General features: G+C 41.2%; 1 protein-coding gene across 2 annotated transcripts in view; it reads left to right on the forward strand.

Moving 5' to 3' along the window:
• TMEM184B (transmembrane protein 184B) overlaps positions 1 to 19,129 on the forward strand; it is a 329,919-nt gene that overhangs the window by 3,239 nt on the left and 307,551 nt on the right. For both annotated transcript variants that reach the window (XM_082265516.1, XM_082265517.1), the window contains exon 2: positions 15,114 to 15,269. The gene's annotated coding sequence lies outside the window, so the exon portion shown is untranslated. The remainder of the gene's footprint in view (positions 1 to 15,113; positions 15,270 to 19,129) is intronic.

A 19,129-nucleotide genomic window follows, 5' to 3' on the forward strand; every position in this document is an offset into this window, starting at 1 on the left:
TTTTGGAACTACAATTTCCATGATGCTAAACTACACTGCAGAGTGCATGAGCATCATGGGAAATGTAGTTCCAAAACATCTGGGGTGCCAAGGTTCGCCATCACTGACCTATACCATTGAGAAAAAAAAGGACGGGAGCATTTAAAAACGGATCTATGTACTGATCATTTATGAAGGAACTTTTGTTCCATGCCTAAGGCTGCATTCAAATGTAAGTAACCATGTACTCATCATTAAGCAGGGAATAAAAGTATGGAATACGTATGTCTTCGGGCACAGGTTTTTGGATTTTGTGTTAAGGATCTGAATGCAGTGCATGTTTATGCATCTGTATTGGGCTTCATTACCACGGCCAGTAAAAAATTCACAGATTGTTATTACATGTCTGTTTTCTAGGAGAAAAGTTCTTGCGTAGTGATCTGTAAAATAATTGCGTATAGATGTGTTTAAACACGCAAAGATGCATATGCGTACGAAATGATTTTTTTTTTTTTTTTTCACTCCCCTTGTTTAATGCTTGTAAACCCTTACATATACACAGTGACGGAACTGTTCTCAGACAGGGTGGATTTAATTCAAATCAAGTCTATTTTAATCACAATTGAAATCGCTAGTAAAAGGGCTTGATTTAACTCAACTCAATTTAAATCATAATTTCTCTTTTGTTCATTGAAGGACACAGCTCGTGATCTTCTTCACCATTGGGTTATACTGCCCCCTACAGGAGTAGGACACTAGGTAGGAAAAAAAGTCTGGCTACACCTATGGGCGGTCCAAGGTGGTATACTCCCTCTCTCGGCTATAGGTACTCCCGTTTTGTTACAAGCATTGTCAGAAGAATTATAACTCCACAGAGGGGTGGGTGCTGTGTCCGTCAATGAACATCAGACGGACACATTGATGGACACAGGTCCTGATCTTCTTAACCAGACGGTTCATTGATGGACACAGGTCCTGATCTTCTTAACCATTGGGGACGTCCCAAAGCAGTGTTAAACATGAGGGGTGGGAACAGCGAAAAATAAATTCTAAAGGCTAATTATAGCCAACCAGGAGTTCAACCAAAACAACTGGAGCTCGCTTCAAAAAAAAACAATACACCCTCAAAGAGGACCAGGTCCTCTAAACAGCAGTCTGCAAAACCTTGCGGCCAAAGGAAGCATCCGCAGATGCCAACACATCCACCTATATAACTTTTTGTTCTGCATAGTCAGGAGTAAGGACCTGGTTCCTTGCTGGGATCTCTGGTCCTGGCATTTTTTTACTTTTTAGATAGAATTTTTTTTTTCCTGTGAGATCTACAATCGACTGCCTGTCTAGAGATGTAAAATTTCCAGAAATTTTGAAGCTCGGGAAAAAAAAACATTTTTATGGGGGGGAAAAAAATGAAATTTTTTTGAAAAAATTAAAAAAAATGCTACATTAGTACTTTTTTGTCTTTTTAAGATTGAAAGTCATTCTGTTACTTTAGAAACATAAAATATGACTATGGACAATTTGACTTGGCATAAAATTATCACAACTAGCATATTAAAAATATAGGTGTCCTTTTATGAAACGGAGATGAGCAGTGATCCTGCTGATCGCAGCTCATTTCCAATCTTTAGGTGAACATGTTCTCCGCTGATCATCTCTACACATGGAGTATCTGTCATTGACTGACACAGAAAGGGCTTGGTTATGAAGCTGCGATCTCCGCACTTCACTGGTGATTTTGGTCAGAATTCACACTCCCAGATTCACCAACCTGGAGTTGGTGAATCGGGGAGAGAAGACAGAATCGGGGGAGAACTGAGGGGGAAAAAGGAAGATTATTGACTTCCTTCTTCCTCGTTCAGACCCCCCAACACAGTAATTATGTCCCCGTGCCATATTTGTGTGTGTGTGTGTGTGTGTGTGTATATATATATATATATGTGTGTATATATATATATATATATATATATATATATATAATTAATAAAAGCCATGTGTCCCTGTGTCCGTGGAAATGCACTACTGCGCATGTGCACCACGGACAGCCGTTGGGATTGGGACGCAGAGAACACCGGCCGCCCACCTTTCAACATCCGCCTCTGGATTGGCTGGAAGCGGAAAGCATACCTTAAGTGGCGGAGAAGACCGCGGCTCAGGTATGGAGAAGACCGCGGCTTCTGTCTTTCCCCGTTGAAAGATCCATCTGACTGCGGCTCCTGTCACGTTAAAACTCCATCTGACCGCGGCTCCTGTCTGATACTTCCTCCCTTGAAAAAATCTATCTGACGGACTGGGCATGCGCGGTAAATAAAGTCACTCCAGCTGACTGCTCCGCTCAGCTGGGGTAGACGTCAGTATTGCGTGTGCCTCATCCCTCAGATGAATTTTTCGGCGGGAAGAACAGCTGACTGAACAGAGGCGGGGAGGCAATATCCGACAGGACAGCGGCCGAAATCAGTAAAAGCAGCTTCTACATATTGAAAGTAAATAATAAAAAATAATAAATGAAAGAAAACATGATAGATAGATATATATACATACACACACACACACATATATACGTATCATGCCCCCCTTTCAATGCACAGTGACCAGCGCTGCGTGCCCCCCTTTCAATGCAGAGAGACCAGCATGCCCCCTTTCAATGCACAGTGACCAGAGCATTGCCCCCAATCATTGCAGAGTGCAACAGCATTGCCCCCTAATCATTGCAGAGTGCCACAGCATTGCCCAGCGTTGCGTGCCCCCCTTTCAATGGACAGTGACCAGCGTGCCCCCCTTTCAATGGACAGTGACTAGCGTGCCCCTTTTCAATGCACAGTGATGTTTTTTCATTTTTCACATTATTCTTCTGTAACATTTCTAAAGAATAAATACGATAAGATAGAAATCATATCATATGTTCTAGCGCCCGTTAATTTAACGGGCTTAATGTCTAGTATATATATTTCGTGTGTGTGTGTGTATATGTGTGTGTGTGTGTGTGTGTGTATATATATATATATATATATATATATATATATATATATATATATATATATATATATATATATATATATATATATATATATATATATATATATATATATAAAATATACACACACACACACACACACACACACACACACACACACACACAATGTGTGTGTGTGTATGTAAATTTATGTAGGGGGACTAATTATTTTATTAACATTAGTGGGGGGCGAACGCACGTGTACTCAGCAGTGATAATCACTGCTTTTTAAATGGTTTCTCGTACTGTAATCTCGCTTTGTCTCACGAGATTACAGGCGGCCCCATTCACTTGTATACAGATCTTGCCCGTTCTCCGACGAAAAACTTCTCTGATCACCCTGTGAGAACTGAAGTTCGCCGCTTCATAAAGAGGGTGCCAGAGGAGATAATTTTCCCTGGAGAACTGCCGAGAAGTGAACGGTGAAAAAAATTCACAGTTTCATAAATGGACACCATAGCGTAGCCAAACAATGATCACAAACAGAATTTACTTTTTTATATATTTATTTTTAACAAAGGGAGCAACAATCTCCTGAACTGCTTACTAGTTTATGTGGAACAGCCAAAAATCCTCCACAAAACAATTTTCAAAACAAAGAGTAACAATTTTTCATATTTCCTCTCCACAATATTAAATAAAAATAAAAACCCCATTCTCATAAAAAGAATTGAAGATGGAGGAAGTGTTAAGAAGAGAGTGGGACTAAGTTTCAATGTACATTTAATTAGAATCATTTTCTGAGCTGTAACTGTCAGTTTCCGTCTCTGCTTCTGCAGCTACTCCTTTTTTTTTTTTTTTTTTTGTCCGTCATCACAATTAGGAACTTCTGAAAACTAAGGTTTGGCCGGATCGAAACAAGCTTCTCTACCCTTTCACATGTCAGTTTATTTCATGACATAGGTGTCCTTTTATGAAACGGAGATGAGCAGTGATCCTGCTGATCACAGCTCATTTCCGATCATTCTCAGTTTATGAAACAGAAATGATCGGGGGAGAACATGTTCTCCGCTGATCATCTCTTCACACGGGAATCTGTCATTGACAGACATAGAAACAGCCAGGCTATGAAGCTGTGATTCCCCGCACTTCACTGGCGATCTGGGATTTTCATACTACTGTAATCTCGCTTTGTCTCACCAGATTAGACGCCCCATTGACTTCTACACAGATCTCCGAGAAAACCGTTCTCCTCTGATCACCCTGGGCGAACTGAAGTTCTCCGATTCATAAAATGGGTGCCAGATGTGATCATTTTCTCCGGAGAACTGTAGAGAAGCCAGCGGAGAAAAAAATTCACCCGTTCATAAAAGTACACCTTAGTGTGAGTGTTTCCAAACATAGACCAGATTCTTTCACATGCTGCAGAAGATGGAGGTATCTGGAGAAGGTGAGAAGCTATAGGAGTCAGAGGCTGTGTTGTGCAAAGACCTTGCCACCATGTTGCAGGAGGAATATGTTTGGCAGAATCCCATATTGCATTCCTGGACCAAATCCCTGAAGATGTTCTATATTCTGCAACATTTGAAAGTACCTTCCCAACATCAAGTCCTTGATGCTTATTTTGTGATCACTGGGGGAAGAACCAGATTACTGGTAATTAATTATTATTTACACAAATGTTTATAAAGATAAACTAATGTAGCTAAATTGTTTTCTGGATTCAGAATCAGATGCATGTAAACTCCTTACCTTTTTTAATTAAGTATATACTGTACTTTCAGGTCCTTTTTGTTGCTCTGTATTTTCTTCCAATGCTTTTGAGGCCTAGTGAAGAGGACAGAACAAACCACACCCACTAACTATGCAAAAGCAAAACTGAAACCTTTTTCTTGTTACAATAGCAGTACAGCACCTCCTAAAGGAAGAAATGCATACTGTTCTTGCATTGGAGGGTTCAGTTTGTTACCTAGGACTTGCTTGTCCTCACCAATTAGAATAATCTGATATCATACATTTTTTTTTAGAAATGATTTGGAAAATATTTGAACACCCTGTCTTAAAATATTTTATTCATCATGTTGAAATAAAATATTCCACAATTTTTTTTTTTCTTTTTTAAATTTTTCCAATTTTTAAAAAAAACAAAAAAAACAAAAAGCCTTCAGGAAAAAATGGAAAACCGTTTTTTTTTTTCAGAATTTTTCAGTTTTTTTTTTTTTTTCCGGGCCTTCACATCTCTATGAAATATTATAAAACAGCGCTAACAGGAAAAAATAAAATGAATAAATACAATCCTTCAATAATAAACAATATAAAGTGCACTTGGTGATAAAAGTAATATATAAAAGATATATAAAAATGCAATAATCAAAAATACTTTGGTGCTAAAGGGAATTAGTGCAAAGTAAAGTGCAGTCCAAAATTATGAGTCCATTAAAATATTCATATAAAGTGCTGGACTATATTGGTGAAAACCGTTATGGTATCTGTTTTTCGGAGACAATCGGAACTGGATCCATTAACTTCCTGGATTTGGAGATATTCAAACATGAAGGAAAGCTATTTACCCGCACGCACTTTAAGGATGTGGACAGAAATTGGTACATCCCGACGGGTAGCTGCCATCACCCTAAATGACTGAGCTCTGTCCCGAAGAGTGAGATGCTCCGGGTGAGGAGGAACTGTGATCTGGAGGATGATTACAACTATCAAGCGGATATGCTAATCGAAAGATTTAAGGAAAAGGGATACAATACTAATTAACTTCAGAAAACTAAGGAATCTGTCAGAAAAATGGACAGAAAACATTTGCTCAAAGATAAAGAAACAAAAACTGAAATAACTAACGATTATGGACTGGCCTTCACTACAGGGTTCTCCAGACAGTACAAACATTTGGAGCGTATAATAAAAAGACATTGGTCGTTGCTTTTAAAAGATGAGGTTTTAAATTCAATTTTACCAGCCAAACCTAAGTTTATTTATGCGAAACCCAAAACGCTTAGACTAAAATTAGCACATAATGTAGTCAAAACCTGTACTTTTTTTTTACACCAGACAGGCTTCTTTAGTTGTGGGAGATGTAGGACCTCAAGAAGTAGAAAAAGAAAAACCATTGATTTTAAATCGAATGCGTATGGAAAACAATATACTAGAGCTGCACAATTAATCGTTAAAAAATCGCGATCTCGATTCACCCCCCTGACGATCTTAAACTGCATGTCCTCGATTCTTACTGAGCCGTTTTCTGCTCACTCAGGCTGCATTCACATGTCAGCTTATAATCGCGGGCAGAACCGCCGCGGTTCCGCCCGCGATTCGGCGATTTATTGCAAATCGCGGGACGCCTAGCGTTGCCCGTTGATTTGCAATAGCCTCCCAAACGCCGAGCGATGTTGCCGCAATTTACGCCCGCCGAATCGCGGCAACATCGCGCAAACAAAATCGCGGGACGCAATACGCTCCAAAAAAGTACAAGAGCCTCTTTGGAGCGTATTGCGTCCCGCGATTTTGTTTGCGCGATGTTGCCGCGATTCGGCGGGCGTAAATCGCGGCAACATCGCTCGGCGTTTGGGGGGCTATTGCAAATCAACGGGCAACGCTAGGCGTCCCGCGATTTGCAATAAATCTCCGAATCGCGGGCGGAACCGCGGCGGTTCTGCCCGCGATTATAAGCTGACATGTGAATGCAGCCTTACAGCTGTAAAAAAAAAAAAAAAAAGTCTTCGGCAAATGTTTATCAACATTGTTAAAGCTGCTAGATAAGTATAAACAAAATGCTTTACAATGTATCTTTTCGTTCTTTAGATCAAAGGAATGAACTTCCGGCTGTAAGGCTACATTCACACCTGAGCGTAGCGTTTTCTACTGCGATTTTAACTGCGATTTTACAGGCGTTTTTTGTGCAGGCGTTTTTAGATTGAATAGAAACCAATGGAAAACGCCTGTAATCTGCCCAAAAAGAAGCTCATGTACTTTTTTGAGCATTCAGCGTTTTGCTTACAGCGTCAAAACGCTCAGATGTGAACAGGGGCCATTGAAATGAATAGGATTTGTCTTGTTGGGCGTTTTGAGAGCTGATCCTAGAGCAGAAAAACTCCCCAAAAACACCCCAAAACGCCTACATGTGAACTGAGAGAGAGCAGAGGGAGAGCAGTTTAACTTCCTTAAGGGCTGGTTCACACTTATGCGAGTGCGGGAAGGCTGCGAATTCGCAGCCTGATCCCGCATCGCACACGCACCCCCGGCAGTTCACACTGCCATATGCGATACGCTGGGGGTGTCAATGTAATCTCAACGACACCCCCAGTTTGATCGCATATCGCAGTGCGATCGTGCAGTTCGCACAGGATCGGATCGCACAAGTGTGAACCGCTGTGCGATCCGATCCTGATGCGGCTAGAAAAAAGGGTCCCTGTGCGTGTTTGGTGCGGCTGCGGTGCGAATTTAGCCATACAAACTGTATGGCTAGACTCGCACCGCACAGCCGATCGCATGTAATGTCGGAGCAGTGCGCTCCGACATTACATGCGAACCCCGCACACGCACAAGTGTGAACCGGGGCTAAAGTATTTTTTGCTAGAAAATTACTTAGAACCCCCAAACATTGTATATATTTTTTTAGCAGAGACTCTAGAGCAGTGGTCCTCAACCCTGGCCTACAGGGCCCAGTAACAGGCCAGGTTTTCAAGATAACTGAAATACATCCCAGGTGATATCATTTGCTGTTCAGTGATTGCAGTACTCTAGTCTTCATCTCCCCAAGGTAATACTTAAAATCTGGCCTGTTAGTGGGCCCTGAGGACCGGAGTTGAGGACCACTGCTCTAGAGAATAAAATGGCGATCATTGCAATCTTTTATGTCACACGGTATTTGTGCAGAAGTCTTTCAAACGCAGTTTTTTGGGGAAAAAATAAAAGTTAGCCCAATTGTTTTTTTTATATAATGTAAAAGATGATGTTGCGCCGAGAATCGTGAGAGAATGGTGATCTTTATTCTAAGCAAAAAAATCGTGATTCTCATTTTAGCCAGAATCGTGAAGCTCTACAATATACCATCAAAAAGTTTTATCAGGTGTGCATCCACCCACGTTGCATACTTACTGTCATGCCCTTGTGGCCTTCAGTACGTGGGTAGGACCACTAGGGAACTCAGAACTAGGTTACGAGAACACATTACAAGTATCAGGAAAGGGTTCCGTTACCACAGTGTGTCTAACCATTTTAGATTGGTTCACAACCGTGACCCTAGGGGTCTAACATTTTGTGGTATAGACAGGGTCGAAGCCCATTGGAGAGGAGGGGAACCTCAAGAGAGCGATCTCACAAAATGAGACCCAGTGGATTCATCTCCTGGGGACCCTCCAACCTCGTGGGCTTAACATTGATTTAAACTTAAATTTCTTTCTTTCCAATTGGTAAATTTTTAATTCATATTGTCGTTTTTCCTCATACCCTATATGGACACTTTTTTTTTTTTTTTTATTTCATTTATTTTTTTTCATTTTTATTTTTTTATAGATTTAAATTTTTTTATTTTTTACTTTATTTTTATATTTTTTATAATTTTATATATTTTTTTTTAAATATTCATCTATTTTCATATTTATTTTTGTTATTTATCTTCAGTTTTATTATTTTTTCATTTTATTTTTATTTATTATAATTCAGCTATTACATTCTCTAATACTATGGATTTCACAGTTTTATCATGTTTAATGTACCAAATCATCTTTCCACTTTTTAAATTAATTGTCATGATTTTAAGCATCTATTAATGTTTTAAATAATACGTATTGTGAAGGGGAAGTGATGTGGTGTTTTAAAAAGTCCCCATAAAGTATCAACTAATGTTTTTAATAAATGTAATATCTATCTATATATTTTTCCCACTTCCTGTTTGTTCGTGGGGACACCCATGTACCGTTCTTAATGAAAGGAAGTGGTAATATTTTAATTAGGCGTTCATTCCTATCTTCTGATTGGCGGAGGCAGCCGTCAGTCTCGTATAAATAGATCCGGCCACAAACAGGAAGTGATGTCTATGAAAACGCCCATTAAGGAGGGCGAAACGCGTCAACGCACTTCCTGTTGATGGCATACCACACGGCGTCGCTTCCTCCATCTTGTGGAACGCAAGCCGGCCAGCGATCCCGGAAGTGGACGCATGATACATTCCTATGCGCTAGGTCAGCTGCGACATAGCCCCACTGGACGGGGGCTGGCCTGTGAGGTAGCAAACGACCCAAATTGTAGAGTTCCTCCTCGTTGAAATTCCCCCTCATTACGATGGAGAGAAGGTTCTGTCTGGAGCAGTGCCTGGTTCCTGGTATGGTAAGTATCTTTCTCCCCCTGCAGGGTTTTGGGGTGGATGTGGGTTCCTCCATCAGACCGTCAGACCCCTGGGTTCCCCTCCTTCCTGTTAGGCACCCCCCTCATCGGTTTGGGGGGTCCTTGTTGCCCATCTTGCCCCCCCATCCACAGCCACCCTCCTTTACTGACGCTGGGGTTGTGAAGTGGCCTGGTCCACCACCTAGGGTGGGGGCAGGGTGCTGTGCTGGTGATGGGGTCAGGTGGGTGCCCCGTGGGCGATCGGCTGCAGGGGGTGTTACCTTTCTGCCTGTGCTATTTTCTGAGGCCTGGGAATCTCTCCTTGGTCCCTGGGAGCTTAGTGGTGCCAACATTTTCTTGTAGGATGTGTGCTTAATGCACAACGGCCATGTTTGTGTAATCCGGCAGCCATTTTTCAGGTGCTTTGCCATTGAAAATGGCGGCGGCCATGACAGTGGAGCCCTCTGGGTGGCGATTTCGGCAGTAGGAGCCCCTCCTCATCCCCTGGTGCTTAATTCCCTAAAGAAAAGTAGGCACCAAGCAGTATGTGGCCAAGGGCCATTGAAAGAAGACAGCTAGGGCCGACACCTGACCCTTGATAGTACTCAAGGCCAGCTTCTGCTCAACCCCCTGTTGAAGGAAGGTAAAGATCTGAGCCACTGAAAAAAAAAAAAAAGGAGAGAGAGGATGAACCCAAAGAGACTCACACCACACAATGTACGTCTTCAACCTGACTTTTAATCGTTTACAATAAAGCTAATTTTAAACGGTACATCACTATATCGGCATATTCTTCTTTACATATCATCATCAACTGTACCTGAAAGGAGATCCTATTATCTGGCATAACAGGGGGACATCCCCCTTCCCCCTCCCTCAGGAGTCTTACAGACCACGCTGCCATAAGGCTTGTTACCCCTGTAGGGGTACATAACTCCGGTGAGTGCGGGAGCAATTGGAGGGGTGCACCTGTGTGTTTCACCCATCGCTCACACCACCCTTAAAGCATTTGAAGCACCTTTAACATCACTTGATTAGCTGCCTTTCACCGATTATTGAATATATATTCTTTTACACATCACGGATTCACCCAGCAACAAAAAGACTGTTGATTTGTTTTTTTTGGGACTATTTCACTGCACGAGCACTATTTATTGCCATATTTATTGTTATATTTATTCGCTATTAGCACAGATGTGATTTTATTTATTATAATATTTATTGCACGGTTCACTATTTATACTGGTTAGGCATACACTATACCAAGTGTGCTTTCAAACATATATATTCTTTATATATTTTTTCTACTAGCACAACTAGCTATTTATTTATTGTCCGCACTGTCACACTTTATAACACTTCAACATAGGAGAATATTTTGTGCAATATTTTTTGATCTTGTTTTTACACTGTCTTTATCTATCAAATAACACTATAGTACTTTAAACAGGAATATTCATTTTTTATCACTTAAAATTAGGCAGCGCCACTTTACCTCACCTTGCTCATATACCTTGATATAGCCCTCTGGCCATATTTTGAGGTAGGCTGCAGCCTTTTCTCCCGTCCACAAGCGTGGATTTTCTTATTTTCTATCTTTACTTGATGGAATGAATTAGGGCTGCAACTAACGATTAATTTGTCTGTCGACTAATCTATCGATTATTTTTTTCGATTAGTCGACTAATCTAACCCTTATTAAATTTTTTTATTTTTTTTGCTTAATTGAGTGTTCTTTTTTTATTAGCTAATTAATCCTTTGAATAACAAAAAATACAGACCCCCCTCGGTAAGCCCTCCCACCCAGTACAGACCCCTCAGTAAGCCCTCCCACCCAGTACAGACCCCTCAGTAAGCCCCCCCCTCCCAGTACGGACCCCTCAGTAAGCCCCCCCCTCCCAGTACGGACCCCTCAGTAAGCCCCCCTCCCAGTACGGACCACTCAGTAAGCCCCCCTCCCAGTACGGACCCCTCAGTAAGCCCCCCTCCCAGTACAGACCCCTCAGTAAGCCCTCCCACCTAGTACAGACCACTTAGTAAGCCCCCCTCCCAGTGCAGACCCCTCAGGCTCACCTGTGATCACATGATGCTGCTGGGGTGGCGAATGACGTCTCGTCTGTGTGGGACAGTGGGAGGGATCATTGGCGTTGGCCCTCTGACCACGTGTGTTTTTTTTTTTTTTCTTTCCTCTCCTGTTTTCTTTTCCAGTTTTTCTCTTTTGTGTTTTGAAGTTCATGTTTTAGAACAGAGGGGCTGACCAAATATTTATTTTATACTGTTGTATAACCTTATAAAAATTTGTAATCTCCATTGACGATTCACCTCCGACTTTAAAACTTGAGCAAAAAATGTTTTGGTGCCATAGCTTGTAGACTCTAACTTCCACATAGACCTAAAATATACAATAATTTGGGTTATTTTTACCAAAGATAAGTAGCAGTATAATTTTTTGGCAAAATTTATGAACAAAATGTATTATTTGCAAAATATATTCAAAATGTTCACTGTATTTTCACTTATATTGCACAAAAAAACAAACAAAAAAACAGTGGCTAATAAATACCGCTAAAAGAAAGCTCTATTTGTGTGAAAAGATAAAAATTTTGTTTGAGTACATTGTAGCATGACTGAGCAATTATCATTTAAAGTATGAAAGCTGAAAATTGGTCTAGGCAGGAAGGGGGTAAAAGTGCCCAGTATTTAAGTGGTTAAGAAAGACTTGCCTTAAAACAAAGCCCTCCTGTCACCCTGTCAGGGCTTCTATCTTCACCCAGACTTCTTTCCAGTTTAGCATTCCCTGGCCGAGAGCCGCAACAACGTCACTCCTGGCATTTATTCAGAGTGCAATGTGCAAGCTCTGGTGATGTCACTGGCTGCAAAACATGTGACTATCTCCTAAACCATACACGATAAACAATAGATATTAATTTTTCCCACAGGTAAACTTTATTTTAGGCTTACGTGTAGGCAAAAGTGACAAAGCGGGTTTATTGCCACTTTAAGCTGGACAACTTGAATCTTATTCAACTCATGGTGAATCAGCAGTAATTAAACCATGTGTGGGGCCCTTTCCACACCACCTGGCCTGACAAACTTTGAGTAAAAGAAATAAATCAAAAGGGCAAGGTGGACAATTGGCAGCTGACATGTCTTCCCACTATTTTGGGTATTCTGACAGCTGCAGGTGCTGGCTGTCTGAATACAATAGCCGGAAGGAGAGACTATATATGGAGATATATAGAGATACTGCGCCAGGCAACCCCTCCTGCGCAAACCAATGTAGCCCTAGGTCAGTCGCGCGCCTGCTGCATAGGGGCAAGTGCGTGCCAGTGCACTCCCGCCCGCACTCGGTGGGGACTCCGATGCACGGGGCTGGCGGCTCAACCGTGATCGCTCCCCGCTGAGAGAAGGATGGGGAGCTATTGTAAACACAGCTGGCTGTTCTCTCTCGAATGATCGCAGAGCGCCTGGGATGCTTCTATATAGGATCACAGGTCTCTGTGATCATTTCAAAAGACCAACCACCATACAGTTAGGGCTCTTTCACACGGTCCACGGTCCGATGGGGGATCGGATGAGAGCGGACCGTCTGTCCGCTCTCATCCGATCAGATCGGATCCCTGAACGGATGGAAAAATAGGGTTTCCATTCGTCCAGATTTCACAGACCGGATCGGATACGGATGGCAGCGGGTGTCAGCGGAGGTGTCTCCGCTGACATCCGCTGCCCCATAGAGCTGCACGGAGGATCCGATCAGATCCGCCTAAAAAACTGACAGGCGGATCTGATCGGATCGCCCGTGTGAAAGAGCCCTTAGAAACACTTGCATTTAACCCCTTGATCACCCACTGTTAACCCCTTCCCTGCCAATGGCATTATTCCAGTAACAGTGCATATTTTTAGCACTGATTACTGTAGTAATGTCACTGGTCCCCAAAAGTGTTGGGTCCGATCTGTCCACCGCAATGTCGCAGTCCCGCTAAAAATCGCAGATCACTGCCATTACTAGTAAAAAAATAAAAATGACATAAATCTTTTATCTAACTTTTGCGAAAACCAATCTAAATACGCTTATTGTGATTATTTTTTTTACCAAAAATATATAGCAGAAAACAAATTGGCCTAAAATGTTAAAAACATTTGATTTTTACATTTTTTTTTTTTGGGAATGTTCTATAGGAGAAAGTGAAAATTTTTGTTTTTCATAATTGTCGCTTTTCTTTTTTTTTTTTTTTTGTTTTATAGCGCAAATAAAAAAAAAAAATACCACAGGTGATCAAATACCACCAAAAGAAAGCTCTATTTGTGAGAAAAAAAAGGATATCCATTTTATTTAGATACAGCATTGCACGACCGCGCAATTGTCAAAGTATGGCAATGCCGAATCGCAAAAAATGCCCTGGTCATTAAGGGGGCAAATCCTTCTGGTCCAGAACTGGTTAAGGTGGAATCTGTGGATTTGTCTTGTTTAGCCTGTGTGAACTATAAATAAGATAAATTTATGCATGTATGACCAACCTTTGTTGTTCCATTAGATATTTATAAGCAACTTCACACATTGTTAGGTTTGCATGATGTCCACACACAAAATGTTTCTACACGTATTCAGTATTTATAGTTTTAATTTGTATCATTTAACTGCTATGACGTCTAAATGATCCTTTGGAATTATAGCTTAGCCTCGATTTACACTAGCGCGACTTGTCAGGTGACTTGTCAGCCTGACAAGTCGCGCTCCCTCGCAGTCCATTGACCGCTACAGGACCCGTTCTAATAGGAGCGACACAAGTCGCTCCAACTTAGAAAAAGGGTCCTGTACTACTTCGGGGCGACCTCGGAGCAACTTGCATAGACTTCCATTATGTGAAGTCAATGCAAGTCGCTCCCAAGTCGTGGTGCATGGGAATGCACAAGTCGCCCCCGAAGTAGTACAGAGTCGTGCCGCCCCAGTGTGAACCGACTCTAAACACCTTGTTGACAAACATGTAAAAAATGTAAAGTAATGTACTTGGGGGGCCAAAAACCGGAAAGCAAGCTACTCACTAGGGGGGGAGCCTCTGGGTGAGTCTAAGATGGAAAAGGACCTGGGGGTACTGGTAGACAACAGGCTTGGCAGTGGCATGCAATGCCAAGCCGCTGCAAGTAAAGCCAACAGAATACTGGGATGTATAATAAAGGGGATTCACTCCAGAAATAAAGAGATTATTCTCCAACTCTACAAGACTCTGGTCCGGCCACATCTGGAGTATGCTGTCCAGTTCTGGGCACTGGTCCTCAGGAAGGATGTGCTGGAACTGGAAAGAGTCCAGAGAAGGGCAACAAAAAGAATTAGGGGAATGGAGGACATCAGCTATGAGGAAAGACTACAAGTACTGAACTTATTCTCTCTCTAGAAGAGACGATTGAGGGGGGATATGATATCAATGTACAAATACTGTACTGGCGACCCTAGCATAAGGAACAAACTATTCAGAGAAAGGAGAAGCAATAAGACACGTGGCCACTCACTAAAACTAGAGGAAAGGCGGTTTAACCTTAAAATGCGTAAGGGGTTCTTCACTGTAAGAGCAGTAAGGATGTGGAATTCTCTTCCACAAGCAGTCGTATCAGCAGGGAGCATTGATAGTTTCAAAAAACTGTTAGATGGGCACCTTAGAGACCACAACATACAGGGGTATACAATGTACGGTTAAAAGCAAACATACACACACACATCATAGGTTGAACTGGATGGACTGGTGTCTTTTTTCAACCTCACTAACTATGTAACTATGTAACATTATGGTTCAAATGACTATGTAAAACTTATGGTGTCAGATATTTATTTATTTATTTATTTTTTTTCTTCTAGATGCCGCTTGCACTTATTGGCCATAAGGCTCATATATTCACATGTTAGTCATGGGCTCCTGATGGGCAGGAGTAAAAGCATCTGGTCTCGAAAGGCATTTCAAATGTGCTTCCTGTTTGCTCTGTGGCAAGTGTAGGTGATCGTCTGATAACACAGGTAAAACCTTCAGTGGTTTCTTCATAAATGTTTATAGTAGTAATTTTTTTAGTCAGTTTGACAAAAGTAACATCTTGTATGTCTTGTAAATTTTCTGTGATTCTGCTGTATGTGTAAGGCTTGCATAAGCTATTTCAAGGCAGACAGATGTGCAGATATAATCTGAACATTTTATATAATTTTTAATATTGGCATAAACATGCACAGTGGTAAAAATAACCACGGTGGCTGGATTTCTCTTTATTTCCACCACATATGCGTTGGCTGTGAATAAATTTAAGCTTGTAGGGCTCATTTACACTTGCTTCGCCTTTCAACACACATTAAAGTGCCTACAACTTCATCATGGTTTTTTGATGCTTTAATGAAGCTTGGTAAACATCCTGTGTATGTGTTGATTTTCTATTTGTTTTAAAGGGGTCCAGCAGATGGCCAGCTCATTGGGGCCCCTGTTCAGCAGATGGCCAGCTCATTGGGGCCCCTGTTCAGCAGATGGTCAGCTCTTTGGGGCCCCTGTTCAGCAGATGGTCAGCTCAGTAGTAACCCCTAGCTTTGCTGATCCTCTCTCTCTCTCTCTGGTCCGCACTCCCCTCCCACGCTGTGCAGCACGTGTGACATTGCTGGTTTCTCCTGCTCCGGTCTCCCAGCTCTGCTGATTCTCTGCCTCTGTCCTCTCTCTCTCTCCAGTTCCTGCTCACCTTCTGTCACCTTCTCTCACGTTCCCAAGTTGCACACCATGTGTGCTGTCTGCTAGTTGCTCCCCTCCAGTCTGGACCCTTCTCTCCTACCTAATGCTCCACGTTGCGCACCATATACTCCACGAATATATAAATGTGAAAAAACGTTTGCGCTATCCCTGTGTATAAACCACCTATTACTCAACTCCTATATACTATAGGAAGCAGCTAGCACCACTAGGCATCCAATCACCTTTACAAAATGCAATAAATATATATAGTCACAAAAAAGTGCAGTATTCTTCAAATTATAGTACATAAATATCTGAAAACGGTGTAAAATCATCCATATGATAAATTTACATGAGTCCATGTTTTCTTTAATATATATATATATATATATATATATATATATATATATATATATATATATATATATATATATATATATATATATTACAGTCCATCAATACATGATGCAATGTCTGTAAAGAAGTGCTATCCCATACACTAGATACTCTTCAGTAATTGCCCTTCACCCTGTCTATGGGTGTCTTCTCGCCTGCTTGAATGGACCTCACTAATTAAAGGAGGTCTATATGCGCTTTGCATTGTTATAAGTGGCACCGCTCCCGCTGGCTGCACACTCTAAATCCATGGCTCTCACCGTGGTGTCAATCATGGAAAGCAAGAGGAAATAACCATAGCGCAAATCGCTAATTAGTATTTCCATATAAAAAATACACTCATATTTCAGAAGTAAAAAAGGAGCATTTCACAATACAATCTTCTGCATTCACAGCTCCACCTAGTCTCAGCGTGATTATGTCACTGCCCACCTCATGTGTAGCACCCAATGGGCTTTCTCAAAGATTCACCCTGAACCTAATTGCTGAACCTTGTGCGCTGTAGGGAGCGAACCTCTGAATCCTTTCACAGTTTGTGCAAAACCATTAGTAAAGGAAGCTTTTTATGTTGTTTTTTTTTTTTTTTTACGCTTGTGCTGGGGTTTATGTCCTTGAAACTCTTGCTTGTGGCACAGCAATCAAAGCATATTTTGTAGGTACAAGAAAGCCTGGGTTTTGTTTAACCAGTCCCCTTAATCCCTCCCAATGTTAAGCAGGTAGACATATGCCGGTTTTCGGTAATTCGATATATCGCGGTATTGCATAGCCACGGTATTGTTATTGTGGCATTTTTAAAATACCGAGTTTCTCTGTCAAGTCTGCCTGACTTGTGAATGGATACATTTCAGTGAGCTGGATGACTCATTCACTCACACAGCTCTCCCAGTAACTATAAACAAAAATGTTTACATTGTATCTTTTCCTTCCCTCTGCCAGGGAGAAAGGAAGTTTAACCTCTTAAAGACTGGATCTTTCTCTGACACTTGTTGCTTGCAAGTTAAAATCAGTTTTTTTTTGCTAGAAAAGTACTTAGAACCCCCAAACATTTTATATATTTTTTTAGCAGAGACCCTACAGAAAAAAAATGGCGATTGTTGTAATATTTTATGTCACACTGTATTTGCGAAGCAGTCTTTCAAACGCAATTAATAGACTTTAATGAATAATAAAAAAAAAAAAACGTAACAGTAAAGTTATCCCAATTTTTTTTTTTTTTGTTACACAGAGAATCGTGAGAGAATCGTGATCTTTATTCCAAGCTAAAAAATCGTGATTCTCATTTTGGCCAGAATCGTGCAGCTCTAATATACATATATATATATATATATATATATATATATATATATATATATATATATATATATATATATATATATATATATATATATATATATATACACACACACACACACGCATAGCAGCCCACATTACATTATTATATAGCCATCAAGCAGTGTCTGGCCTACCTGGTGATGACTGGTCCTGGCGCTCTGATCCGATGGCCTGGTCTTTAAAGGGGCAAATCCTTGCGATCCAGAAGTGGTTAAACCTGCAGGAGGACCGGTGTTTTTATCTATTAATGACTTTACTATTGCTTTAGGCCTGGTTCACATGTATGCGGGTTGGCGGTTCACATGTATGCGGGTTGGTGGTTCACATGTATGCGGGTTGGCGGTTCACATGTATGCGGGTTGGCGGCCCACATTTGCACTGGCATAGCAGCCCATTGATTTGAACGGGCTGCTATGCCCTCATTTTCCGCAGAAAAAAGGTGCATGCAGCATTTTTTTAAAATTCAGTGGCCTTGAAATCCATCCTGCTTTTGCACCATGCGACTTACCTGCAGTTCCTGCTCTGGCAAGCTTTCTGCATTTTTTGTATACGTGGGCACGGCATTTAAAAACAGTTTGCGTGTGCAGCAACGGCAGGTAAGTCGCATGGTGCAAAAGAAGGATGGATTTCATGGCCACTGCATTTTTTTAAATTCTGCATGCACCTTTTTTCAGCTGAAAATGCAGGCATAGCAGCTCAAGCCCATTCACATCAATGGGCTGCTATGCCTGTGCAAATGTGGGCCCCCAACCCGCATACATGTGAACCACCAACCCGCATACATGTGAACCAGGCCTAAAGCAATAGTAAAGTAATTTATAAACAACACCTCCTTCAGGTTTAACCACTTCTTGACCACAAGGATTTGCCCTCTTAATGACCAGGCCATCGGATCGGAGCCGAGCGCCAGGACCAGTTATCACCAGTTAGGCCAGACACTGCTTGATGACCTATTTTAGGCCTGGTTCACAGAGTCTGTACTGACTGACTATATAATAATGTGCATAAGTGAACCAAAGCCCCTAAATTCAGCAATGAAATTGAAGTGAGGTGGAAATTTAATAATTTAAATTTAATAATAGAATACCGTGATAATACCGTATACCGTGGCAAAACCTTAATCAATTAATCGCAGCATGAAAATCTGATACCGTCACAAGCCTATAAGCAGGTCACTTCCTCCCTCAAGTGTCCCTCATTCTGAAGTTCAAAAAATTGGTGGTATGAAATAGCCTTTTTAGATAATATTTATACAGTATTGTATTTCCAATATATTATTTTACTCAGTAGTACACATTTTTAAATTTTAAGGTCCATCAGTGTCTCTAATCTAAAAATCTGTATGGAAAGGTTTTCTTTTTTGTTTCTCAGTGCTTCTGTGGATATCTCATACCTGCAATACGTCCAAAACAAATCAAAGCTAAAGCTGAAAAAAAGCCTTTCA

The sequence above is a fragment of the Pelophylax lessonae genome, assembly GCF_965119305.1.
Source record: "Pelophylax lessonae genome assembly, chromosome: 8".
Lineage (NCBI taxonomy): Eukaryota > Metazoa > Chordata > Amphibia > Anura > Ranidae > Pelophylax > Pelophylax lessonae.